Source organism: Sus scrofa, chromosome 10 (genome assembly GCF_000003025.6).
Source record: "Sus scrofa isolate TJ Tabasco breed Duroc chromosome 10, Sscrofa11.1, whole genome shotgun sequence".
Taxonomy (NCBI): Eukaryota; Metazoa; Chordata; class Mammalia; order Artiodactyla; family Suidae; genus Sus; species Sus scrofa.
In genome coordinates this window covers 34,771,167-34,799,146 of record NC_010452.4, presented here as the reverse complement: position 1 = coordinate 34,799,146, position 27,980 = coordinate 34,771,167, and the positions used below count along the sequence as shown (strand labels likewise).

At 34.2% G+C, this 27,980-nt stretch overlaps 1 long non-coding RNA gene across 1 annotated transcript in view; it reads right to left on the bottom strand.

The window, feature by feature from the left end:
- The window catches only part of LOC110255677, a 793,233-nt gene extending 766,592 nt beyond the window's left edge, over positions 1-26,641 (bottom strand). Inside the window, exon 1 of the long non-coding RNA XR_002336321.1 lies at positions 26,078-26,641. This is a non-coding gene — a long non-coding RNA (uncharacterized LOC110255677). The remainder of the gene's footprint in view (positions 1-26,077) is intronic.

Sequence of the window (27,980 nt, the reverse complement as noted above, 5' to 3'; positions counted from 1 at the left end):
TGAATTAGGAAATGGAAAACAGTAGAGAAAATGAACAAAGCCATAATTTCCTATTCTGAAAATTTAATTTAAATACATCTAGATAGATTAACCATGAAAAAAGGAATATAAACATAACAATGAGAGAAAAATGCCATTATAGACCCTAAAGATATTTAAAATGATAATAAATGAACAAATATATGAGAACAAGTTTTGTAATTAGGTGAAATGAATAAATTCCTTGATATAATGATGAAGCAAAATTAATAGAAGGTTTAGAAATATTATCTCTTTTCATGTCTGTTTGCACATAAGATCCATGATCGTGTTAATTTAACCACCTTTGTTGCCACAAGTCTTAGTGTTTATGCATCATCCGAAGATAACAAGTTCATTTGTACACTTAAAATATTTTGGGGTTTAGTACATATTTTAGTACGTGTGGTCCATTTATATTTATTCCTTCCTGATTTTTTTAACTTTATTAAAAGCCTTAACTTTGGCTTCTACATTTTTCCTTTGATATTAGAACCTCTATTTCTTTAGCATTCTGACTGCATAAGACACCTGACATTTCAAACTAAGCATAGACATTTACTCAGTCACTTCATTTTGAAGGAAATAAAAGACAAATTTGTTGTGTGTATGTAAGTACTTTATACATTTAAATATTATAACATGTGGATGTGTGTTATTACAATTGGATTCCATATCATTTAGATAAAAAAATTATATCAGTGTAGTCTTTAACCCTTAAAATTGTGACACAATATTAAAGATGCTTTAATATTAAAAATACACTAAATATTAATCTTACCAGCACACAGATAATTGGTTGCAATTATTACTAAAAATGGAACCACCAAAAATTGAGGGAAACACATAACATTCTGTGCACAAAATTACTGATGCAGTCTAAACACATAAAAGCTACACCATCACAAAATTCAAAATCACTATCTTCTTTTGACATGAACTCATGTGAGAAAATGGAATACTATAACATCTCTTAATTTGCTCAGCAGTTTCTATTGTCATTAAATTATACTGGCCTATCATGGGGAAAAGCCAGCTATTTACAAGTTCACTCACTTAGAAAGAAATTCAGAAGTAGCAGAAAAGAGTACCTATAACTGTTATATGCTGCTTTGTAGGAGACATTAACTTCCAAAACTCTGAACAAATCTGACTAGGATATAGTTTTTCACTTATTATTTCTATGGTAAAAGAAAACAAAACTTCCCAAACTTCTCAAATGACTAAAATCTTTGGTATATTAAGTACACAGTCTCCCTAACTGAACAACAATGATGTTAAAAACTTAGAATTACCTATTTGGGAAAGAGAACAAATAAACCTAACCAGTCAGTAGGAAAAAAAAAAAAAAAATCCTGCTATGAAACAAAACTGTGGCAACAATTTCTTTCCATTATTTCAGAAGTCAATATGCCCAGTGATTTTTAGCTTAGATAACTGGCTACAGCAGGACATTCTACAACTGAAATGTTCACTCCTAAACTACAAATAATTTCTCATCTAATTTCTACAGAAACAGAGTTAAGTAAATATGGTATGATCTTCAAATCTCCTCAATAAGCAGATTATTTTCTAATAACCCATATAAAGCAATAGAAGCTTTCATAGTCAGCTCAAAGTTACATTCATTTGCATAAGGTTGTTGAAATGCAATTTTGGGTTGGGTTAAATAAAACCATGAAAAGAATGGGCATGGGTAATTCAACTCTAGATGGAATGAAGTGATCTGCATTAAATTTCATATGTAAATATATATGGTTTATCTATTCTCAAAAAAGGTGATAAGACTATATTTATCAAGCACACATGTCTATAGTATGACTATCACATTTCTAGACACTGCTCCTTTAAAAAGCATACCATATTTTTACAGACTCATATTTTATCCTTTTTTTGTATGTGTGTATCTGATATACTTAATTTACCAAGTATTGACAAGAGTTTAATTGACAAATTTAGCCAAGAAAGTGATAAGCAATGAGGTCCTACTGTATAGCACAGGGAACTATACCCAATCGGGACATAATATGATGGAAGATAGTATGAGAAAAAAGTATGTATATGTATGTATGACTGGGTCACTATGCTATACAGCAGAAATAGGCCCAACACTGTTAATCAACTATACTTTAATTAAAAAATAAATTAAAAAAGAAAATCAAATCGACAAAGGCAAAATTGAAAGAACAGGTAAAAACACAGTTTATATATTAGAAGTATAAGTGAAAAAACCATGGTCTTACAGACTGGGAGCTTTATTTTATTTTATTTTAAAATTTGACTCCAGAAGAGATCTAAGATGGCAGAGTAGCAGGACATAAGGCTCACTTATTCCCACAAATACATTTAAAATACAACTACATGTGGGAATTTCACACAAAAGTTATGAAAAACTGAATAAAGACCTCAAGATTATGATAGAACGAGAAAAACATTACAATACCAGGTAGGACAGAAGAAAGAAGAAGAAGAGAAAAAGAAGCAAAAGGAAACTAGATGAGACCTGATCTCCCAGGAGGGACCTGGAAAGAATAGCTCCTGTACTCCAGGAAGTTCCCACACCAGCAAAGGAGAGCAGCCAAAAATGGAGGAGGAACCCTAGAAATGGTGTGAAGCAGTTAAAAAGGAGACAGTCTGCCACAAATGCAACCACCCAGCTACAGGAGAAGTGTGAGACTGTTACTCCCAACATGTGCTCTGGGTACATGTGAACCACTACCAGCCCTGAGAACACCAGGACTGGGCATCTGCTTCAACATCATACCAACTGTCAAGGGGAAGATAAACAAAGGTAGCCACTATGAGATGGCAAAGAAGCAGTTTTTGGACAAAGGAACATGGCAAAAACACACAAAAACTACAAAATGATGAGGAGATAGGCAATTTACCTGAAAAAGAATTCAGAGTGATGATTGTAAAGATGATCTAAGATCTTGGAAAAAGAATGGAGACATAGAGAACTTAAAATGCTTAACAAAGAGCTATAGGATTTGTAAAGCAAAATGCATAGTGCAATAGCTGAAATGAAAAAATAATCTACAAGGAACCAAAAGCAGGTTAATGGAGGCAGAAGAATGAATACGTGAGGTGGAAGATAGAGTGGTAGAAATCACTGCTACAGAAAAGAATAAAAAAAAATAATGATTAGGTCCCATTGGTTTATTTTTGCTTTTATTTCTGTTGCTTTGGAAGACTGACCTGAGAAAACATTTGTAAGGTTGATGTCAGAGAATGTTTTGCCTATGTTCTCTTCCAGGAGTTTGATGGTTTCTTGTCTTATATTTCAGTCTTTCAGCCATTTTGAGTTTGTTTTCATGCATGGTGTGAGGGTGTGTTCCAGTTTCATTGATTTGCATGTAGCTATCCAGGTTTCCCAGCACCACTTGCTGAAAGACTGTCTTTTTCCCCTTTTAGGTTCTTGCCTCCTTTGTCAAAAGCTAATTGACCATAGGTTTCTGGGTTTATTCCTGGGTTCTCTATTATGTCCCACTTGTCTGTATGTCTGTTTTGGTAAAAATACCACACGGTCTTGATGACTGTGGCTTTGTAATATTGCCTGCAGTCTGGGAGAGTTATGCCTCCTCCTTGGTTTTCATTCCTCAGAATTGCTTTGGCAATTCTGGGTCTTTTGTGCTTCCATATAAATTTTTGGATGGTTTCTTCTAGTACTGTGAAAAATGTCATGGGTCATTTGATAGGGATTGTATTGAATCTGTAGATTGCTTTGGGTAAAAAATGGCCATTTTTACAGTATTAATCAAACTAACAAGTTTTGCACAGCAAAAGAACCAAAAAGAAAACAAAAAGACAACTTACAGAATGGAAGAATGATACAACTGACAAGGCCCTAATCTCTAAAATATATAAACAACTTATACAACTCAACAGCATAAAAGCTAACTATCCAATGGAAAAATGGGCAAAAGACCTGAATAGACATTTCTCCAAGGAAAATACACAGACGGCCAACAAGCAAATGGAAAAATATCAGCCCCCCTGATTATTAGATAAATGCAAATAAAAACTACCATGAGGTACCATCTCACACCAGTTGGAAAGGCCATCATTAACAATTCCACAAATAACAAATGCCAGATAGGGTGTGGAGAAAAGGGAACCCTCCTGCACTGTTGGTGGAAATGTAAGCTAGTACAACCACTATGGAAAACAGTATGGAGGTACTTCAAAAAACTAAATATAGAACTACTCTATGACCTAGCAATCCCACTCTTGGGCAAATATCCAGACAAATCTTTCCTTGAAAAATACACATGCACCCATATGGTCATTGCAGCACTATTCACAATTGTCAAGACATGGAAACAATGTCCATTGACAGATGATTGGATCAGGAAGAGGTAGTATATATACACAATGGAATACTACTCAGCCATAAAAAGAACAAAATAATGCCATCTGCAGCAACATAGATGGACCTAGAGATTCTCATACTGAGTGAGAGACAGAGAAAGACAAACACCATACATATGATGTCACTTATATCTGGAATCTAATATATGGCACAAATGAAACTTTCCACAGAAAAGAAATTCACGGACTTGTAGAATAGACATGTGGTTGCCAAGGGGGAGGGGGAGGGAGTGAGGTGGACTGGGACCTTGTGGTTAATGTAAACTATTACCTTTGGAATGGGTTAGTAATGAGATCCTGCTGTGTAGTGCTGGGAACTCTATCTAGTCACTTATGATGGAGCATGATAATGTGAGAAAAAAGAATGTATACATGTATGTGTAACTGGGTCACCATGCTATACAGCAGAAAAAAAAAATTGTTTTAGGGAAATAACTATAAAAAAACAAATAATAATGAAAAAAAAAAACTGAGGAGAGTCTAAGAGACCTCTGGAATAACAGGAAATGTACCAACATTCACATCATAGGAGTTCCAGACGGAGAAGAAAGAGAGAAAGGGCCAGAGAAAATATTTGAAGAGATTATAACCAAAAATGTCCAAATACGGTAAAGGAAACACTCAAGTGGAAGAAACACAGAAAATTCCATCCAAAATAAACCCCAGCAGAAATACAGCAAGAGACATACTAACCAAATTGACAAAAATTAACTTCAAAGAAAAAATATTAAAAGCCACAAGGGAAAAGTAACAAATCACAAATAAGGGAATTCCCTTAAGAATAACAGTTGATGTTTTGTTTTGTTTTCTTTTCTTTTAAGGGCCACACCCACAGCATATAGAGGTTCCCAGGCTATGGGTCAAATCAGAGCTACAGCTGCTGGCCTACACCACAGCCACAGCAACATGGAATTCGAGCCGCGTCTGTGACCTACACCACAGTTCATGGCAATGCCGGATCCTTAACCCACTGAGAAAGGCCAAGGATCAAACCCTCAACCTCATGGTTCCTATTTGGATTCCTTTCTGCTGTGCCACAATGGGAACTCCGATAACATTTCATCTTTCAGCAGAAACTCTACAAGCCAGAAGGGAGTGGCAAAATATATTTGAGATGATGAGGAGGAGGAACCTAGAACCAAGAACACTCTACCCAGCAAAGCTTTCATTCAGATTTGATGGAGATATCAAAAGCTTTACAAATAATCAAAAGCTAGGAGAATTCAGCACCTCCAAACTAGCTCCATATCAACTACTAAAGGAACTGCTCTAAACGGAAAAGGAAAAGCCACAATTAGGAACAAGAATAGTAAGAATGAAAAAGCTCACTGGTAAAAGCAAAAATAATTTAAAAGAAGTAAATCACCCAATGACAAATATGATATCCAAACTAGAAAGCATGAAAAGGGGAGAGGACAAATACAGAACATTGAAAATGCACTTGAAATTAAGAGACCAGAAAGCAGAAACAATTCTGCCCAAAGACAGATGGATATACCAAAATATAAGGGGAACCATCAAATAACTATAATGGCCATAAACATAAGAAAGAAAAACCAAGTCAAACATAATACTAAATATGGTCAGAAAATTGCATGAGAAGACAACAAAAAGAGGAAGGGAAGAAAAAAGACCCAAAATAGCAATCAACAAAAATTTTCAAGTAAATGACAATAAGTGCATGCTTATCCATAATTGCATTGAGTGTAAATGGATTAAACAGTCTAACTAAAAGAAAAAGACTAGCTGAATGAATCCAAAATCAATACCCATGTATATGCTATCTACAGGAGACACACTTCAGATCTAAGGACATACAGACTTAAAATAAGAGGATGTAAGAATATATTACATACAAATGGAAATTATAGAAAAGCAGGAGAAGCAACACTCATATCAGACAAAATAGATTTTAAAATAAAGAAAGTCACAAGAGACAAATAAGGACATTACATAATGATCAAAGGATCAACACAAGAAGAAGAAACAACTGTATGGAGCAGCAAATATATAAGGCAACTTCTAACAGCCATAAAAGAAGAAATTGACAGTAACACAATAATAATGGGGGATTTTTTTTCCCACTGTACAGCAAGGGGATCAGGTTATCCTTACATGTATACATTACAATTACAGTTTTTCCCCCACCCTTTCTTCTGTTGCAACATGAGTATCTAGACATAGTTCTCAATGCTATTCAGCAGGATCTCCTTGTAAATCTATTCTAAGTTGTGTCTGATAAGCCCAAGCTCCTGATCCCTCCCACTCCCTCCCCCTCCCATCAGGCAACCACAAGTCTCTTCTCCAGGTCCATGATTTTCTTTTCTGAGGAGATGTTCATTTGTGCTGGATATTAGATTCCAGTTATAAGTGATATCATATGATATTTGTCTTTGTCTTTCTGGCTCATTTCACTCAGGATGAGAGTCTCTAGTTCCATCCATGTTGCTGCAAATGGCATTATGTCATCCTTTTTTATGGCTGAGTAGTATTCCATTGTGTATATATACCACCTCTTCCGAATCCAATCATCTGTCGATGGACATTTGGGTTGTTTCCATGTCCTGGCTATTGTGAATAGTGCTGCCATGAACATGCGGGTGCATGTGTCTCTTTGAAGTAGAGTTTTTTCCGATAGATGCCCAAGAGTGGGATTGCAGGGTCATATGGAAGTTCTATGTATAGATTTCTAAGGTATCTCCAAACTGTTCTCTATAGTGGCTGTACACTCCCACCAACAGTGCAGGAGGGTTCCCTTTTCTCCACACCTCCTCCAGCACTTGTTATTTGTGGGCTTATGAATGAGGGCCATTGTGACTGGTGTGAGGTGGTATCTCATGGTAGTTTTGATTTGCATTTCTCTTATAATCAGAGATGTTGAGCATTTTTTCATGTGTTTGTTGGCCATCTGTATATCTTCTTTGGAGAAATGTCTATTCAGGTCTTTTGCCCATTTTTCCATTGATTGATTGGTTTTTTTGCTGTTGAGTTGTATAAATTGCTTATATATTCTAGAGATTAAGCCCTTGTCAGTTGCATCATTTGAAACTATTTTCTCCCATTCTGTAAGTTGTCTTTTTGTTTTCTTTTTGGTTTCCTTTGCTGTGCAAAAGCTTTGCAGTTTGATGAGGTCCCATGGGTTTATTTTTGCTCTAATTTCTATTGCTTTGGGAGACTGACCTGAGAAAATATTCATGATGTTGATGTCAGAGAGTGTTTTGCCTCTGTTTTCTTCTAGGAGTTTGATGGTGTCCTGTCGTATATTTAAGTCTTTCAGCCATTTGGAGTTTATTTTTGTGCATGGTGTGAGGGTGTGTTCTAGTTTCATTGCTTTGCATGTAGCTGTCCAGGTTTCCCAGCAATGCTTGCTGAATAGACTTTCTTTTTCCCATTTTAATAATGGGGGATTTGAACATCCCAATTAAAGCAATAGACAGATCATTCAGGCAGAAAATCATCAAGGAAACACAGGCCTTAAATGATACAATAAACCAAAGAGATTTAACTGATATTTATAGAACTGGTCACTCCAATTCAACAGAATATACTTTTTCTCAGTACAAAAGGAAGACTCTCCAGGATAGATCATATTTAGGGCCACAGATCAAGCCTTGATAAATTTTAAAAAATTGAAATTATTTCAAGCATTTTCTCTGAACACAATTCTGAGACTAGAAATCAACTACGAGAAAAAATAACAGCAAAAAACACAAACTCTTGGAAGCTAAACAATGTTACTAAACAACCAATGGATCATTGAAGAAATCAAAGAGGAAATCAAAAGATACATAGAGATGAATGACAATGAAGGTACAACAATCCAAAACCTATAGGACACAGTAAAACAGTTCTAAGAAGGAAGTTCATAGCAATACAATCATCTCAGGAAAGAAGAAAAAAAACTCAAAAGACCTAATATTACACCTTAAACTTCTAGATAAGGAAGAACAGACAAAGCCCAAAATTAGAAGGAAAGAAATCATAAGGATTAAAGCAGAAATTAATAATATAAAGAAAATGATAGGAGTTCCCGTCGTGGCACAGTGGTTAATGAGTCCAACTAGGAACCATGAGGTTGCGGGTTTGACCCTGCCCTTGCTCAGTGGGTTAACCATCCGGCGTTGCCATGAGCTGTGGTGTAGGTTGCAGACACGGCTCGGATCCCGCATTGCTGTGGCTCCGGCGTAGGCTGGCAGCTACAGCTCTGATTCGACCCCTAGCCTGGGAACCTCCATATGTCGCAGGATTGGCCCAAAGAAATAGCAAAAAAAAAGACAAAAAAAAAAAAAAAAAGATTGAGAAGATCAATGAAACCAAAAATTGGTTCTTTGAAAAGATTGACAAAATTGATAAACCATTAGTCAGATTTATCAAGAAAAAAAGGGAGAGGGTTCAAATCAATAAATTAGAAATGAAAAAGGAGAAGTTACTGACATTGAACAAATACAAAGGATAATGAGAGTCTATTTTGAGCAACTGTATGCCAATAAAATGAACAACCTAGAAGAAATGTATGGATTCTTACAAGTGTACAGCCTTCCAAGATTGAATCAGGAAGAAATAGAAAATATGAACAGAACAATCCACTTACTGAAATTGAAAATGTGATTTAATAACTTCCAAAAAACTAAAGTCCAGGATTTGATGGCTTCACAGCTGAGTTCTAACAAACATTCAGAGAAGAGTTAAAACCTCTTCTTCTGAAATTTTACAGAATATTGAAGAGGAAGGAACACTCCCAAGCTCATTCTATGAAGCCACCATTACCCTGATACCATAATCATAAAACGATACCACACAAAAAAAGAAAATTAGAGGCCAATATCACTGATGAACACAGATCCAAAAATCAACAAAATATTAACAAGCCACATATAAATATATGTTAAAAAGATCATACACCATGATCAAGTAGGAGTTATCCCAGAGATGCAAGAATTCTTCAATATCTGCAAATCTATCAATGTGAGAAATGTGATACACAACATCAACAAACTGAAAAATAAAAGCCACATGATCATCTCAATAGATGCAGAAAAATCTGTTTGACATCATTCAACACCTATTCCTGATTATAATTCTCCAGAGTGTGGGCATAGAGGGGAACAACATCAATATAAAAAAGCCATTTATGACAAACTCACAGCTAACATCATTCTCAATGGTGAAAAACTGAAAGCATTTTCCACTAAGATCAAGAAACAAGACAAGGATGTCCTCTTTCACCAGTGTTATTCAACATAATCTTGGAAGTCCTTGCCATGGCAATCAGAGAAGAAAAAGAAATAAAAGGAATCCAAATTGGAAAAGAAGTAAAACTATCACTCTTTGCAGATGACACGATTCTATACCTAGAAAATCCTAAAGACACTATCAGAAAACTATTAGAGCTCATCAATGAATTTGGTAAAGTCACAGGATACAAAATTAATACACAGAAATTGATTGCATTTCTATATATTAAAATTGAAATTTCAGAAAGATAAATTAGGGAAACAATCCCATTTACCATTGTATTAAAAAGAATAAAATACCTAGGAATAAACCTACTTAAAGAGACAAAAGAGTTGTACTCTGAAAACTATAATACACTAATGAAAGAAATCAAAGAAGACACAAATAGATGGAAAAATATACCATGCTCTTGGATTGGAAGAATCAATATAGTCAAAATGACAATACTGTGTAAAGCAATCTACAGATTCAGTGCAATCCCTATCAAATTACCAATGACATTCCTTACAGAACTAGAATAAAATATTTTAAAATTTGTATGGAAACACAAAAGACCTTGAATAACCAAAGCAATATTGGAAAGGAAAAAATGGAACTGTAGAAATAAGGTTCCCTGACTTCAGACTCTACAACAAAGCTACAGTCATCAAAACAGTATCATACTGGCACAAAAACAGAAACATAGATCAATGGCAAGGATAGAAAGCTTGGAAATAAATCCAAACACCTACGATCAATTAATCTATGACAAAGGAGGCAAGAACATACAGTGGAGGAATGATAGTCTCTTCAATAAATGATGCTGTGAAAACTGGACAATTAAAATTAGAACATTTTCTAACACCATACACAAAAAGAAACTCAAAATAGATTAAAGACCTAAATGTAAGGCCAGACACTGTAAAACTCCTAGAGAAAAACATAGGCAGAACACTCTTCAATAAATAACAGCAACATCTTATTTAATCCACCTCCTAGAATAAAGACAATAAAGACACAAATAAACCAATGGGAACTAATTAAACTCAAAAGCTTCTGCACAGCAAAGGAAACCATTAAAAAACAAACAAACAAAAAGACAACCCACAGAATGGGAGAAAATTTTTGCAAATGAATTCAACCGACAAAGGTTTAATCTCCAAAATATAAAAACAACACATACAACTCAACAACGAAAAAACAAATGACCCAATTGAAAAATGGGCAGAAAAACTAAATTGACATTTCTCCAAAGAAGACGTACAGATGGCCATCAGGCACAATAAAAAATGCTCAACATAACTAATTATTAGAGATTTGCAAATCAAAACTAAAATAAGGTACTACCTCACAGTTAAAGTGGCCATCATTAACAAAACTACAAATAAATGCTGGAGAGGGTGTGGAGAAAAGGGAACCCTCCTACACTGTAGGTGGGAATGTAAATTGGTGCAACCACTATGGAAAACTAACTACAGAACTAGCATATGAACCAGCAAACTGGCTCCTGGGCATATATCTGGACAAACTTTCATTGAAAAAGATATATGTACCCATAAGTTCATTGCAACACTGTTCACAATAGCAAAGACATGGAAACAACCTAAATGCCCATCAACAGATGAATAGATTAGGAAGATGTGACATATATATACATATATATACATATATATATATATATATATACACACACAATGGAATAATACTCTGCCATAAAAAGGACATATAATGCCATTTGCAGCGACAAGGGTGGAACTAGATAATCTCATACTGAGTGAAGTAAGTCAGAAAGAGAAATACAGACACTATATGATATCACTTATATGCAGAGTCTAAATTATGGCACAAATGATCTATCTACAAAACAGAAAAGATCATGGACATGTAGGATTGACTTATATTTGCCCTGGGGGGAGAGCAGGGAGTGAGATTAATTGGGAGTCTGTGGTTAGTAGATGAAAACTGCTTCATTTGAAGTAGATGGGCAATGAGATCCTGCTACAGAGCACAATGAACTATATATAGCTAATCAATTGTGATGGAATGTGATGGAGGATAAGGTGAGAAAAAAGAAGGTATATGTAAAAAAAAAATTTTGACTCCCCCTAATATGTAAATTTTACGAGCTGTTTTGCTCACTGCTGTATACAGTTTGCCTAGAATACTGTTTACAGCACAGTAAGGGGTCCATAACTATTTACTAAATGAATGAGTTCTTTCGAAACAGCAAAGCCATCAATTAATGTGAAAGCACAAGTGCACAATAATTTACTATTTGTATCAAAATGAAATATGCCTTCACAACACCTACACCAGAAGGATTTGTGATATTTGGGGAGAATAAATAACGACAATAAAATAGAGCATTTAAATTAAATCTTTCCAACAACATGGGATTTTCTTCTCAGAGGAGAGTGACCATATATAATGTATATTTAACTAGTGGGTCCCACACCTCTTGAAGCTTCTTTTTTGTTGTTGAAGTGAATGTTGGAGATTCTTAATCTCAGAAGAATGTGTAAAAGGTTACGGCAGAAGTAACATTAATGATGAATGCTCAACGCAGAGTGTCATCAGTTAAAGAAAACAGTAGTGAAAAGAACGGAAATAATAGGCAAGGTGAACAGAAAACATGTTTAAGCTCTCAAATGGTAATTTCATGTTTGCCTTCCAATGCAGTCAGCTGATAACTGATTCAGTGAGCAGCTTCCAGGTGACACCTGGCCTAAGGAAAATAAGAGAAGTGGAGAAAGGTACTCCCCAGATTAATGCAAGTTAGTATGTGGACCTGGGCTGACAAAGAAGTGCTGATCCACAGAGAATTTTCTAATACAGTAAGAATATATCATACCATTAAGGTGCTACTGAATATATTTGAGAATTAATTGGGTTTATGTATAGTGAAACATTATAGGCACCATGGATGTCAGCTGAAAGAGAGGGAACCTTTGGATTAATCACCATTCTGGTTTTGTTGGTGGTGGTACTTTTTGTATTTTGTTTACTTTCGATTTTATTGGAATAATGTTGACTTACAGCATTGTATTAGTTTCAGGTGAATAGCAAAGCGAATCAGTCATACATATAAACATAGCCATTCTTTTTTCCCATATAGTTATTATAAACTATTTAAATAGATTTCCCAGTGCTATGCAGAAATTGCTAACAATTACATATAATTGTTACTTATGGATTTTGTATACAGTAGTGTGTATATGCCAATCCCAATCTCTGAATTTATCCCTTCCCCTGCATTTCCCTTTTGGTACCCATAAATTTATTTTCAAAATCTTTGAATCTCTTTCTGTTTTGTGAATAAGTTCTTGGTGTAATTTTTATTACATTCCACGTATTAGTATCTCATATGGATCTTTCTGGATTCTCATATCCAGAAATTTGGATAAGTAACACAGGATAGACAGTCCAGAAATAAACCCAACCACCTATGGTCAACTAATCCACAACAAAGGGGGCAAAAACATGCAGTTGAGGAAAGACAGTCTTTAATAAATGTTGCTGGGAAAACTGAAGAGCTACATGTAAAAGAATGAAATTAAAACATTCTCTAACACCATAAACAAAGAAACAAACAAAACTCAAAAACGTTTAAAGACCTAAAGGTAAGACCAGAGACTATACAACTCCAAGAGGAAAACATAGGCAGAGCACCCTTTGACATAAATTGCAGTAATACCTTTTTTGATTCACCATTCTGTTTTGAAAATATGTCCTCTTAAAATTTTTTTCATGTATTGAGGTTAATAGCCATATTGCATTGTAGGTGATGCATCCTTTGGGCCTACTCCCCACCTAATGAGTGCCTGATGTGGGGTTCCAAAAGACCTACTCTATTTGCCCTAGGCAAGACAGACATTTGGAACAATTTTTGCTCCAGAGATCCCCATGAGTTCAGGCTGAGTTAGATTCCAGATGAGACCATTTCCTTGCTTCCTTTCTTTCCCTGCCCCATCTTGATTCCCTCACTCATTTTTTTTTTTTTTTTTCTGAAAACCTCACCTTAAGATATATGTACCAGGATCCTGTGTCAGGTCATACCTTTCCAAAAGCAAACCTAAATCAGGGTATACAAGTATTAATCACATGAAATTTAGGTTTATTTTCCATAAGAGGATGAACCAAGGGGGTCAGGGAACCATGCTGAAATGTGTCCTGGTATTAACTTGACTTTGACAATCTAGCAGATACTAAGATATCAAACTGAAATTCACCTTGGGATGCCTCTCACCCTTGTCAGTACCTGGTCATCAGGAACAGTGTCCTCTGCTGGATGACTCTATGTCTGAGCTGGATCTGAAACCCTTAATTGATTCCTTCCCCTAAGATCTTCCTTTCTTTATGTAGATCTAAGATTCTGATAGATGTTTTTTCCCTCCTCTCCAAAAATTTTCTTTTAAAATTTCCTTCAAGGCAAGTCTACTGGGGAAAAAAAAAAAAAAGACAACTCATTTGGTCTTATTTCTCCTTCACTACTGAAGGATAATTTCTCAAGGCACAGAATCATAGTTTGGTGGGGGTTTTTCTCTCAACACATTAAATACTTCTCTCTACCCTTCTTGCTGTCATAATTTTTGTAGGAAAAAAACAAGACGTAATTCTTATCTTTGCTCCTGTATAGGTAAGGAGTATTTGCCCTCTGACTTCTTTCAGGATTCTTTTTCTTTACTTTGATTTGCTGAATTTGAAAATGATAGGCTCAGGTGAATTTTTGTTGTTGTTTGGGCATATGTCTTATCAACATCCTGTATTCTCAGCTTCCTGGAACTGATGTTAACTTGGACATACTTGCAATCATTGTTCCTTCCAAAACTGATTCTGTTCTTTTCTCTTTTCCTTCTGGTATTCCCATTATGTGTAAATTATACCTTTTGTATTCACCCCAGTTCTTAGATATTCTGTTCCATTCTTTAATTTTTTTCCCCTTTGATTTTCAGTTTTGTAAGATTCTAGTATCATATCCTCAAGCTCAGGCTGCATTGGTTTTCTTATCTAGTTTAGAATAGACCTGTTTCACATTGAATTCAAATATTGTTCCATTCTAAGTTCAAATAATAAACATGTTTATTAATGTAACAACTCTGAAATGAAAACATGGCTAGTGACTCACAATCTGTGTCTAAATCCTTAAACTGATTTATTTTTCTTCATAATCCTTCTCTCCAGCTAATATTGTATCATAGACCTAGTATTAAAAATAATGTCTAATCCATATGGATAATTTTTTAAAAATCTCATTTGAATGAACAAATAAATGCACATTATTAATTAACCCATATTTGGGGTGAGAATATTTAGAAAAATTTTAAATATTCAAAATAGACAACCTCAGAGGCTATTTCACTTCAGTCAAATAAAGCTACAGTACTTTCATTTAGTTGTAGATTTTCCTTATAATTTCCAGGTTGATTGTTAGATATTTTTAACAGTATTTCTTAAGATAAGTATTTTATTCTCATTTAATTCATTTTTCATGTCTAATTATTATCATGTAATGCAATTGGGTACTTCATGTGATTTTGAAAATTTTAAAAGTCCCTTTTCATCTATCAAAGGACCTGTACCACATTATAAATGTGTGAGTTTTCATCAACTTGTAAATTAAACTGGTGGAAAAATATACCTTTAGTTGGATTTCTCCTGTATTTTCCATATAATATATAATTTGGAACTTCTTCCATTATTTGTCATTACTGCCATCTTTCTCCTGTTCTTTATCTTTTTACATTTTATCTTTCTATGGGATGAAGCTTTTCTTAGATCTATCTTTCATGGTACTAATTTCTTTTTTAAAAAGTTCTGCTTTCTGTTCTTATTAATTTTAAACTTTTTGTAATGTCATGTCTTACACTTTTAATTTAGGTAGTTCTTTTCAATTTTCATATTTTTTCATTGTAAAGCCTCACCATATATGATTTATAGGGGTTTTGCTTTATTTAATAACTTTTTTGAAGTTTCTTAGCTTCTGTAGGCTTAACTTTTCTTCTATTTCCTAGAGGAAACTTTGCAATGTTATTTTTGATGATTATGATGATGACTTTTACTTCTATCCTTTGAGCATGATTTTTTTGGATGCTTAAGAATTTTTTTTAATTCATACAGTGTTATATGCAGGCATAATTCATCTTATTGCACTTCACAGATTTTTTTTCACAAATTGAAGGTTTGTGGCAAACCTGCATCAAGCAAGTCAATGTGCACCATTTTTCCAACAGCACTTGCTCACTTTGTGTCACCCATGTCACATTTTGGCAATTCTCACAATATTTCAAATTCACTTAGTATGATATTTGTTATGGTAATCTGTGATCCATGGTCACTACAAAAGGTTAGGACTTCCTGAAGACTCAGATGATGGTTAGTATTTTTTTTTAGCAATAATATATTTTTAATTAAGGTATGTACATTGTTTTTAGGCATAATGCTATTGCACACTTAAAAACTAAAGTATAAACATAACTTTTCTATACACTAGGAAATAAAATTGTGCGACTCCACTTACTGAGATATTTGCTTTCCTGCAGTGCGCTGGAACTGACCCACAATGTCTCAAATACATGCCTGTAATGAATCCTAATGCTTGTATGGAAATACTAAGAGTCTGTATTGGTTAATGCTGTGTCAGTTTGTTTAATGCAGTAACTGTGTATCACAGAATTCCTTTCCTTGTATGTGTCCCTTAACCAACAGAGGAATTCACATGATTTTTTTTCATAACAAGTTAAATATTGCCCAACACTTGAGCTCACCTTCTCTCCTCATGGAGTCAGACATGGTGGCATGCTCTTTTCCACACTGTATCCAAATTCTTCTCGAATGCTCAAATGCTGTCACTACTCTGACCTTTGATATTTTCCCTGCAAAATTCCACTCATTTACCTATAGAGCTACAGAAGTAGAAGCTACAGAGCAGAAATAATTTGCCACAAACTACCCAGGAACTCTCCATTCATGATTCCACTTCATCAGTCAGACTTGCTTGTCTTCTCAGATTGGTTAGTTGGTGACTTCTCTTCTGATCCTCCAATAACTCCTTCTGGACCTTAACTTCCCCCAATTCACCTACAATTGTGTGAATCCTAAATCATAAAATAAATATTTTATTATTAAAATGTATACTGCTTCAGGAGAATGAGGAGACAAGCCATAGACTGGGAGAAAAATATATGCAAAGAAAAATCTGACAAAGGACTGTTACCCAAAATTTACGAGGAGCTCTTAAAGCTCAATAGTAAAAATGTCTACTCAGGTCTTTGGCCCATTTTTTAATCAGGTCGTTTGGGGATTTTTTTGATATTGAGTTGTATTAGCTTATTGTATAAGAGGACATGCAAGAGTTCCCATCCTGGCGCAGCAGAAACAAATCCAACTAGGAACCGTGAAGTTGTGAGTTTGATCCCTGGCCTCGCTCAGTGGGTTAAGGATCCGGCATTTGCTTGTGAGCTGTGGTGTAGGTCACAGATGTGGCTTGGATCTGGTTTGCTGTGGCTCTGGCGTAGGTCAGCAGCTACAGCTCCGATTAGACCCCTAGCCTGGGAACCTCCATGTGCCATGGGTGTGGGCCTAAAAACAAAGGACAAAACGACAAAAAAAAAAAAAAAAAAAAAAAGGACATGCAGATAGCAAGAGGCACATGAAAAGTTGTTCAATTTCACTAATCATCACGGAAATGGAAATAAAAATTGGAATGAGGTATCACTTCACACTGGTCAGAATGGTTATCTTCCAAAAGAATACAAATAACAAATGTTGGTGAGGAGAAAAGAGAATTCTCATACACTGTTGGTGGCAATGTAAATTGGTACAGTCCCTATAGAAAACAATATGGAAGTTTCTCAAAAAATGAAAAATAGGACTACCACATAATCCAGCAATTCCATTACTGTGTATATTTATACCTTAGAAATCTATACATAGAACTTCCATATGACCCTGCAATCCCACTCTTGGGCATATATCCGGACAAAATCTGCTTAAAGAGACACATGCACCCGCATGTTCATTGCAGCACTATTCACAATAGCCAGGACATGGAAACAACCCAAATGACCACCCACAGATGATTGGATTCGGAAGATGTGGTATATATACACAATGGAATACTACTCAGCCATAAAAAAAGAATGACATAATGCCATTTGCAGCAACATGGATGGAACTAGAGACTCTCATACTGAGTGAAATGAGTCAGAAAGACAAAGACAAATACCATATGATATCACTTATAGCTGGAATCTAACATCCAGCACAAATGAACATCTCCACAGAAAAGAAAATCATGGACTTGGAGAAGACACTTGTGGCTGCCTGATGGGAGAGGGAGGGAGTGGGAGGGATCAGGAGCTTGGGGTTATCAGATACAACTTAGAACAGATTTTCAAGGAGATCCTGCTGAATAGCATTGAGAACTACGTCTAGATACTCATGTTGCAACAGAACAAAGGGTGGGGGAAAAATGTATACATGTAAGGATAACCTGACCCCCTTGCTGTACAGTATGAAAAAAAATAAATTATAAAAAAATGAAAAAAAATGCAAACCACTAATTAGAAAAGAATCATACACCTCAATGTTAACAGAAACGTAATTTACAATAGCCAAATATGGAAGCATAACCTAAGTATCCATCAATAGATGAATGGATAAAGAAGATGTAGCATACATATACAATCATCTACTACTCAACCATAAAAAAGTAAAACAAAAAATTTCCATTTGTAATGGATGGAATGGGATGGTAATATCCTACGTGAAATTAGTCAGACAAAGGAAAGAAAAATATGGTATGATACCACTATATGTGGGATCTAAAAATATAACAAACAGACTCAGATATAGAGAACTAGTGGTTACCACTCTGGAGGAGAAAGTGGAGGAGGGCCAAGATCAGATAGGGGAACAAACTATTAAGAGGAACAAACTATTATGCTATTACATAAAAAATAAGCTACAAGGATATACAACACCAAGAATATAGCCAATATTTTATGATAACTATAAATGGAGTATAAATTTTAAAAATTGTAAATCATTATATTGTAACTTACATAATATTGTACATGAACTATATTTCAATGAAAAACTCAACCATAAGAAACAAAACAATCTGATTTAAAAAATAGACTTCAGGAGTTCCCGTCGTGGCGCAGTGGTTAAGGAATCCGACTAGGAACCATGAGGTTGCGGGTTCGGTCCCTGCCCTTGCTCAGTGGGTTAATCCGGCATTGCCGTGAGCTGTGGTGTAGGTTGCAGACGCGCTCGGATCCTGCGTTGCTGTGGCTCTGGCGTAGGCCGGTGGCTACAGCTCCGATTCGACCCTTAGCCTGGGAACCTCCATATGCTACGGGAGCGGCCCAAGAAATAGCAACAACAACAACAACAACAACAAGACTTCAACAGAGAAAATATACAAATGAAAAATAGGCACACAAACAGATGCTCCATATCATGTCATAAGTGAAATGAACATCACGACATTAATGAGATACAACTACACACCTATCAGAATGGCCAAAATCTTCATCAGCGTCAACATTAAAATCCTGAACACTGACAACACCAGTACTGACAAGTATGTGGAGTAACGAGAGCTGGAGGGACTCAAAATGGTACGGTCTCTTTGTAAGATTGCACCAGTTTCTTAAAAAACTAAACATAGTATTGTTATAAAATCTAGCAATCATACTCCTAGATATTTACCCAAATGTGTTGAAAACATGTCAACACAAAAACTTGTACATGGATGTTTATTGCAGCTTTATTTATAACTTCCAAACTGAAGCAATGAAAAGGTCCTTTTGAAAGAGAAGGGATAAATAAATGTGGTATACTTAGACAAAGGGAATATTATTTAGTATTAAAAAGAAATGAGCTATCACACCATTAAAAGATGTGTATAAATCTTAAATGCGTATTACTGAATGAAAAAATCCAATCTGAAAAGACTGCACACTATCTGATTCCAATTGAAAGAAATTCTGGAAAAAGCAAAATTATGACGACATGAAAAGATTAGTGGTTGCCAGGGGTTGTGGGAGGAGGTGTAAATCAGTGGAGCACAAGGGATATTTAGGGCAGATAAAATACTCTTTACTGTAATAATGGATATATATCATTATACATTTGCCCAAACCCATAGAAAGTACAACACCAAAAGGTAATCATATTGTAAATTACAGGATTTGAGTGATCATGACAGGTCAATCTAGGTTCATCCTTGGTAAAGCATTTAGCATCCTAGTGAATGATATAGATAACAGGGGAGGCTGTGGATATGTGGGAGTAAGAGGCATTTCGGAAATCTTTGAATCTGTCCTTCAATTTTGCTTTAAACTTGCTTTAAACTCTAAAGCATTAATAAAGTCTTCTTTTTTTAAAAGTAAAAAATGAAAAGTATTAAATGAATTAATAGAGGAGGGAAAATAGAATCATACAAGCTGCCAAAATTAGGGAAAGAAGAAAAAGGAAAAAAAAAAAAAAAAAACAAGTACAATGAATAGGAAGCTACTGTGAACAGGTAGATAGTCTATGTAAGTTACCATATTAAATGTAAATGGTCTAAAAGTACAATCAAAAATAAATTTTCAGATTGGGTGAGAATACAAGATTTAACCATATGTTACCTAAAAGAAACCCACTTTAACCATAGATGCTTATAGGACAAAAGTAAATTGTTAGAGGATGACATATGCTAACATTAATAAATATTTTGAACTCAAATTAAAAAACAGCTTGTAATCTATAGGGTGCAGTGAATAAAAGAATGTTTATAGTATTAAACGCATACATTAGAAAAGATAAAAAGCTAATAATCCAAACCTTTATTTTATGAAATTAAAGAAGAAAGAGTAAATTAAAAATAAAGAAATACAAAAAATAATACAGAACAAAAAGCCTATGAGATTAAAAACAGGAAAACAATAGAGAGGATCAACAAAACCAAAAGTTAGTTCTTTGAAGACATAAATAAAATTAGCAAGACCTATAGCTAGGATAACCAAGGGGGGAAAAAAAGAGAAAAACCACAAAATAGCAATTTTAAAAATGAAAGAGGGATTATTGCCACTGATACCATGAACATTCTAAAAATGATGAAAGTATGCCACAAATTTGGTAACCTAGAGGAAGTAAACTGATTCCTTGAAAACATAAAATAGCAAAGTCCACATAAGTAGAATTATTGTAGAAGTAGAATGAACACCAAAGAACAGAATAAAAAATAGAAAGACCTAATTGTAGGTAATAATATTTTAAGGTATTTTTAGTGGAAGTTTAAGATATAAAAATACTAAAAACCCAACTCAACTGACTTTGTTGCTCCAGTGTTTACTACTGTTTACAAGTGGCTCCTAGTCACTTAAAAAAATAAATAAAAATAAGATTTTTTTCCAATGGAAATTAGTATTTATAATGTCCTTATTTATATTTATTACAAAGGCCCCCTTCAGTTATAAATTATGTTTTAATTGAAAAATGTTTTACAAAGAAATTTATGCATTTAATTTGCTAAAAGCAGTATTGCTTAATCTTAATCAATATTTGCAGTGTTTCAGATTTATTGAGACTACAAAATATCAAAATGAGGCACAACAACAGAATGAGAATTTTCAGAAAAAAGCAACACTAGTATTATGGGGACCTAGGAACCTATTGTTCAACACTTAAACATGATATGTAAGTCAATAAATAATGTTTCATAGAAATTCTAATTGTGATTTTGATTATATTTCTTTCATTTTCACAGTTCTAAAAGAAAGGCATAATCATTTTAGAGATGAGAAAATTCAAGTTTAGAGAGATTACATAACTTTCTCCAGGCCACTCAGCAACAAGTGGAGAAGATAACTGTTAGAATCTATATCTATGTAACTTTCAGTACAAGTTCTTGCTTCTGAATAATTTTACCACCATGCCAATGATTCTATTGACAGATGTTTTAGTAGTTTATTCCTCCTATATGGATAGTTTCTAACATATAAATTAATCTTTGAGGCAAAATATTATTGTTTCATGCCTAAAGCCATCAAACTTCTAGAATAATTTCCTAATATTTTTAGTTCAATATTCCATTATTTTTCTAATGCATGTCATAGAAATATTTTAGATGTATCACTGTATATTAAGTGGAGTATTATTGAAGTCAGAATAGCTGTAAGTTTTTAATACCTTTTATAACCATTTAAAGTAATTTTATAAATGGATATTTTGGAAGCTATCGCATATTTACAAGAGTTTTGTTTATTATAAATTCAGATTTTCTGTTTCCACTAAGTACAAATAGGATGGTTAAATATTCGCCCAGAGGAAAAATGTTATTCCTCTCATTTCTACAGTTGATGTTGAGAAACAACCTTTCATTCTAGGTGTAGAACTATTTTGGCCAATAAAAGCCCCTAGTCATAAATGACTAAAGAATATGCAAAATGTGGCTTGCCTAAATTGAAATGTGTGGTGAAGTCAGAGAAAAATAAATACCCTATGTTTTCTTTTCACTTGTATGTAGAATCTAAAAAATACAAAAAACAAATGAATGTAACAAAGCAGGCAGACCACAGTTCTAGAGAACAAACTAGTGAAAAGGGAGATTAATTGAGGTCGGGGATTAGGAAATACAAACTATTTAAGGTATGAAATAAGAAACATACAAGGATATATTATATAGCACAGGTAATATAGCCAATATTTATAACTTTAAATGGAGTATAGTCACCATTATTCAAGTTGAAACTAAATTATGTCAACAATATTTTAATAATTTTTTCATTTGAAATGTATAGTAACTGCAAAATACACACCAAATTCTGAAAGCTTCATATAGAAAACAAATACACCATTCATATTTTTTACATTGCTTGTAATTAAAATAATATTTTGAGTAGATTGCTTAAATTAAGTGCATTACTGAAGTTAATTGTACTTATTTTTTCTTTTAATGTATCCAGTAAAAGAAAAAATAAGTAGAAAAATCCACTAGAATGCTCAAATTTATAACTCACCTAGATAGTATGCTAAAGTACACAATATGTTCTATAATATATTCTAAAGAATTCTTATGTACACACCTCTCCTTTCCATGTTATAACATTTATGCAAGAATATGATGTCTTAAATATAATGCTCCATCTTTGACATATATCTATGTTTATTAAAATCCAATTTTAATTTGGGTAATTTTAGGACTGCTTCCAAACAAATGAATAAAAATGCTTTAAGTCTCTCATGGCTAATGATACATCTCATTTTCCTTGCTTATATTTTCCTAGAAGAACTGTTTAAACTGAAAATTATATTTATAAATCTTCATGAACTGAAAATTAGGTATGAAAACAAGTGTTTGGTATGTTAAGAAGGAAAAGCCAATTTAGTTTCCAGTTTTAAATATAAAGGAAATCTAAGACACCAGTAATCTATTAAAGAAGGAATCACCAATTATATTTTACATTCATGCAGTTATTTTTAAGTTATAGAATAAAACGTAAAATGCAATAATTCATATATTCTGAATCACTGATCTTGAAAATAACCATGCAAAATCCCAAATTTGTTTTTACAATTGATTATATTTTCAATTGTAAATAAACCAAGTAAGTGCCTATTGTAATGTTTATTAACAGAAAACGTCTTTTAAATTATTGCACTTGAAACAACACCATCACTAGCTATTTTTTAGGAAGATTTCAATTTGACTAGACAACATTAATTTCGTAGAAATACCATTACAATCCTACACTTTCAAAGACTTCTCTTTAAAATGCTATTTCTATAACCCTGCTTAGGGTCCCTGGTTTGCTCCACATTCAATTTTTATTGACTCAAAACTCAGATATGCTACTAAAAATCCACATTCAGCCTTGCAATTTTAAATCCTGCATGATAGGTCTAGGTGTAATAGAATTATTCATTTATATGGATGGTGTGTGTCCATTAACTCACATATCTACTTTAAAAATCTTCCTTTCCTGTGTGAGGATTCCAACAGCTCTATGAAATCATGTGGAAAGTACTGATATTGGTAATTATTGTTTATCTGTGTGATTCCTAGCTCAGATTAACCACAACATCTATTTTCACATGACTTTCTGTTTATTACAGACTAAAGTAAAGAAAAAAAGAGACTGCTGAATATTCTCCTGGCCAGAATGTTAATTTGTATTAAAAATAAATCATGATATCCTGGGGCTACTAATCCATCTTTCATCAAGTAAAGTCAAGTCTATTTTTCTAACTGTTCAGTATATTTAGTAAGGCTTATGATATCAACAAAGATAGTCAATTTTTAATCATTCTCTTGGAAACCATGAAAATTAATCATGTACTCTTTATTTCCAACAAACCAGTGATAGATAAGTTTCACCAGAAAGATTTATCCATAAATGCTTGTTTCAATCATGAACAACTAGAAGACTTAAAAAACATCGCCATGTCTTATAAACCTCATTTCAAACAAAATGAATTGAAAATGACCTGGCAGAGTAAGAAGACAGTAGCATAAAATGAGCAAATTAGTATGAATATCCACCAACTTTGATATTATTAAAACTAATATGATGCCTTTTTAAAGTGCTTTTATTTCATAAAAAAGAATCTGTTTTATTTAGTATAATGCATGCTTCTTGAATGTTCTTTGAAAATTCAATTTTCCATCAATATTGATCCCATTTACTGGCTGCCCCTAAAAATCACATGAATAAATGCCAGAGACTCTGGAAGTGAATTGCATCATTTTGAAAAGTGCAGATGGTTCAAAGCAACTTCTTTTTAAAGCCCTTCACTGCCTCCTTGAAGTTCTTTCCAATTCTGGTACTTTGGAACTTCAATGCTTTCTGATGGCTGACCCCTTTTACATCAATTTTATATCACAAAAATTATATATTACCTCACATCAGTCACAAATCTTTTACACGCTGTTCCTATTTGTATCCCTCTTGTGTCCCATACTCCACAATAATATTTCATTCTCACCCTCACAAATCAAATTCAACCCTTTATAAGTCAGCTTGCCGTCTCCTTCAGCTTTCAATTCTGCTCTCTTCTACGGTTAAGTTAGGTGCCAGTACAAATGAAGTAATTTTCCCTCAATTTTCCTACTCCACAGCTACTATAGCTGTATCAGGAAAGAATCCCACAAATTTAAAGCAAGAAAACATATTTGCATGAAAATATGAGTTAAAATATTCAAAATGAGTTTGTCATATGTAACCTCAGGGATTTGGTTTATTTGATGTTCTTGGTCAGTTAGTAGCAAGCACCAGTATATCTCTAGTATTTGGGCCACAGGAAAATTCAGTAAATATGAAGTTCTACTCAAGTGAACTTCATGACTATTAACAGTAAAAAAAAAAAAAAAAAAAAAGTATAAACTTACAGAAATATAGAGCAGGAAGGGACCTGAGAACACAAATACTCTAATTTTCATCCATTGTTCCAGTTTATTCTATAATATCTTCAACAGCTGAGCATCAGATATCTACTTAAATACCTCAACAGAAGATGTACCTCCTCAAACAGCCCATTTAAGAAAGCACAAACCTGCCACAAATTTCCTAATCATCCAAAGGACCTGGGACAACCAAAATTTTTAAAGAACCTCTTTCTTTTTTTTTTAATTTTTTTTATTCACCTCCACCCCCTTGTGTGTGTGTGTGTGTGTGTGCGTGTTTGTTTTTGTTTTTAATTGGCCTGCACAAGCAGCATATGGAAATTCTCAGCCTAGGAGTCAAAACAGAGTTGAAGAAGAATTCAAGCCGCATCTGAGACCTAAACCATAACTCAAAGAAATGCCAAATTCATAACCCACTGAATGAGACAGGGATTAAAACTGCATCCCTATGGATACTAGTCAAATTCATTAATGCTGAACTACAATGGGAACTTCCTCACCAGCCTTTTTAATCAGGAACATTATAACAAATAATAAAATCCTCAACTAGTTTTTGAGTATTTCAATGTACAAAGTCTCTAGGTATAACTACATTTTTAAAAAAATGTACAGTCTATTTCTAAAAATAGAGAAAAGGATTACCACATATTTGAATAAAGATATTTGATCTCAGGTAAGAAGGATTGAAAGGATATGAAAAAAAAAGAAATTCTAAGGGAATTGCCATCCACTGTCAAAATAAGAGGGGGAAGCTTAGGCTGGGCTACATGTGTGCCAGGATAAGAAAACTTGGATGGGTGGACAATTACGCTTTCTAATCTGCCTATGCCCATATGAAAACATGCCCATGAGGAAGTCCTCCAAAATTACTGAATGTGTTTCCAGGTCCACAATAAAGGAGCTTTGGAAGGAAGGAGCTTTGGGTTCCAGCCTAACAACAACTAAAAAGGCTGAACAAATTAAAATATCAAAGACCTATTTTTCTTGGATGTATAAGTGAGTGAGAGGAGGATTGTCGGAAAACTGCTGTCCCGAGATGGGCGAGAAAGAGGAGAAAACAAGAGGTCATAGTTTACTCACAGGAGCAGAGAATCATGAGCGGAAACTGCCACAGGAGCCAGTGCCAGGTCAGAAAATCTTAATTGTAGTTGACGAATTGCTGGAGGCCAAGCATGTACAACTCTGAGAGTTAAATAGTTCAGGAGAACTCAGTCACTGAGGGTCCCCACAATTTTGTGAGCTACTTCCAGGAGCTCAACCAGCTCCTCACAATGAAGATCAGAGAAAAATCCTCCTAATGCACCTGGCAAGAGGCAGGGACATAATACAACCCTGAAATACACCAGAACACTCTGTTCTTAACAAGAATGCCTTCAGGAGAAACTCATTAAAGAGATACTAACCTTCTGGAATATTAACAGAGCCTAAATGATTGGGGGGAAGGAAAACACTCAACTCCAGTCAGCTGTAGCCTTCTACTTAGGAGAAGCAAACACTAAAACTCCAACTCACATTTTCCATCTTCACTTAACTAACGAGGAAGAAGTAAAAAAACTAAGAAACACTTGTGAAGTTCACCATCCAGAAGTGTAAGTTTACTGGAAGGCTGAAACCAAATCACAGAATATGTCCCCTGCAACACCTCAATACCACATTAATAAGCCCTGTCTACACCAGTTCCTTTTACCTATTGATCACATCTGGTTATCAAGAAGTTATAATTCACAATCAAAGGCAAAAAAAGCAAAGTCTGAAGACACAGATCAAGCATCAGCACCAGAGTCAGATTCGACAGAATTTAAAACAGTTGTGATTAATATGGTAAGGGCTCTAACAGATAAAGCAGAGAGCATGAAAGAACAGATGAACAATATAAGGGAAGAGAGGAAAATTCTAAAAGAGAAACAAAAAGAAATGCTACAGATCAGAAGCACTGTTATAGAAATGAAGAATTTGGAAGAGACACTTTGATGTGCTTTTTAGTTGACTAGACACAGCTGAGGAAAGAATCTCTGACTTTGAGGATATAGCAATGTAAAACTTCCAGAAACTGAAAAGCAAAGAAAATAAAGACTGGGGGAAAAAAAGACTATCCTAGGTCTGTGGGACAACTGCAAATGGTATATCCATAATGGATATACAGAAGAGAAGAATGAGAGCAAGGAAACAACAATAAACCCTGTACCTTAGTCTATCATTTTTGAACTATAGAAAATGAGAATAAAAAGCCTTGAAAATAGAAGAGGAACAAAGCACTTTACCATAGAGGAACCAAAAATTATATCCAATTTCTTCTTAGGGATTATTCAAGAAAGAAGAGATTGCAGTGAAATACTTAAATTATGAAGAGAAAAAAAAAAAAAAAACCACCAGTCTAGAACTCTCTATATGTGAAATATCCTTCAAAAGTGGAAGAGAAATAAAAACTTTCTCATAAAAATAAAAAAGGGGTTCGTTGCTAGTAAACCTGCCTTGCAAAAAAATGTTAGAAGACAATCTTTAGAGAGAGAGAAAATAGCCCAGATTTGGATCTACATAAATTATGAAAAAGCATCAAAGAAGGAATTAGTGAAGGTAAAATAAAAACCTTGATTTTCTTATCCATAATTGCTTATAGATTCCATTTGTTTAAAGTAATAATATCAACAATGCATTTAATTGTGTATGATGTCAATGAAAATAATCAGTAAACAATTTATAATTAGAAAAGGGTTTTATCTGAGCCACACTAAGGACTAGCCCAGATGCCTGCTTCCCAGATTACTCTAAGAAGCTGCTCAGGAGAAGGATTGTTTCAGGCAAAGTTTTATATCTTATCAGGACAGAGAACATTAAGCAAGTCAGAGTTTCTTCAAGATTAAAAAACAAATAAAAAAAACCACAAAAAACAAGCATTAGCACATACACAAAAAGTCAGCATGGCCTTGGCGCCTGGGAAGGGAAACATATCAAAGGACTACCAGCATGGTGACTCAGGAATAGA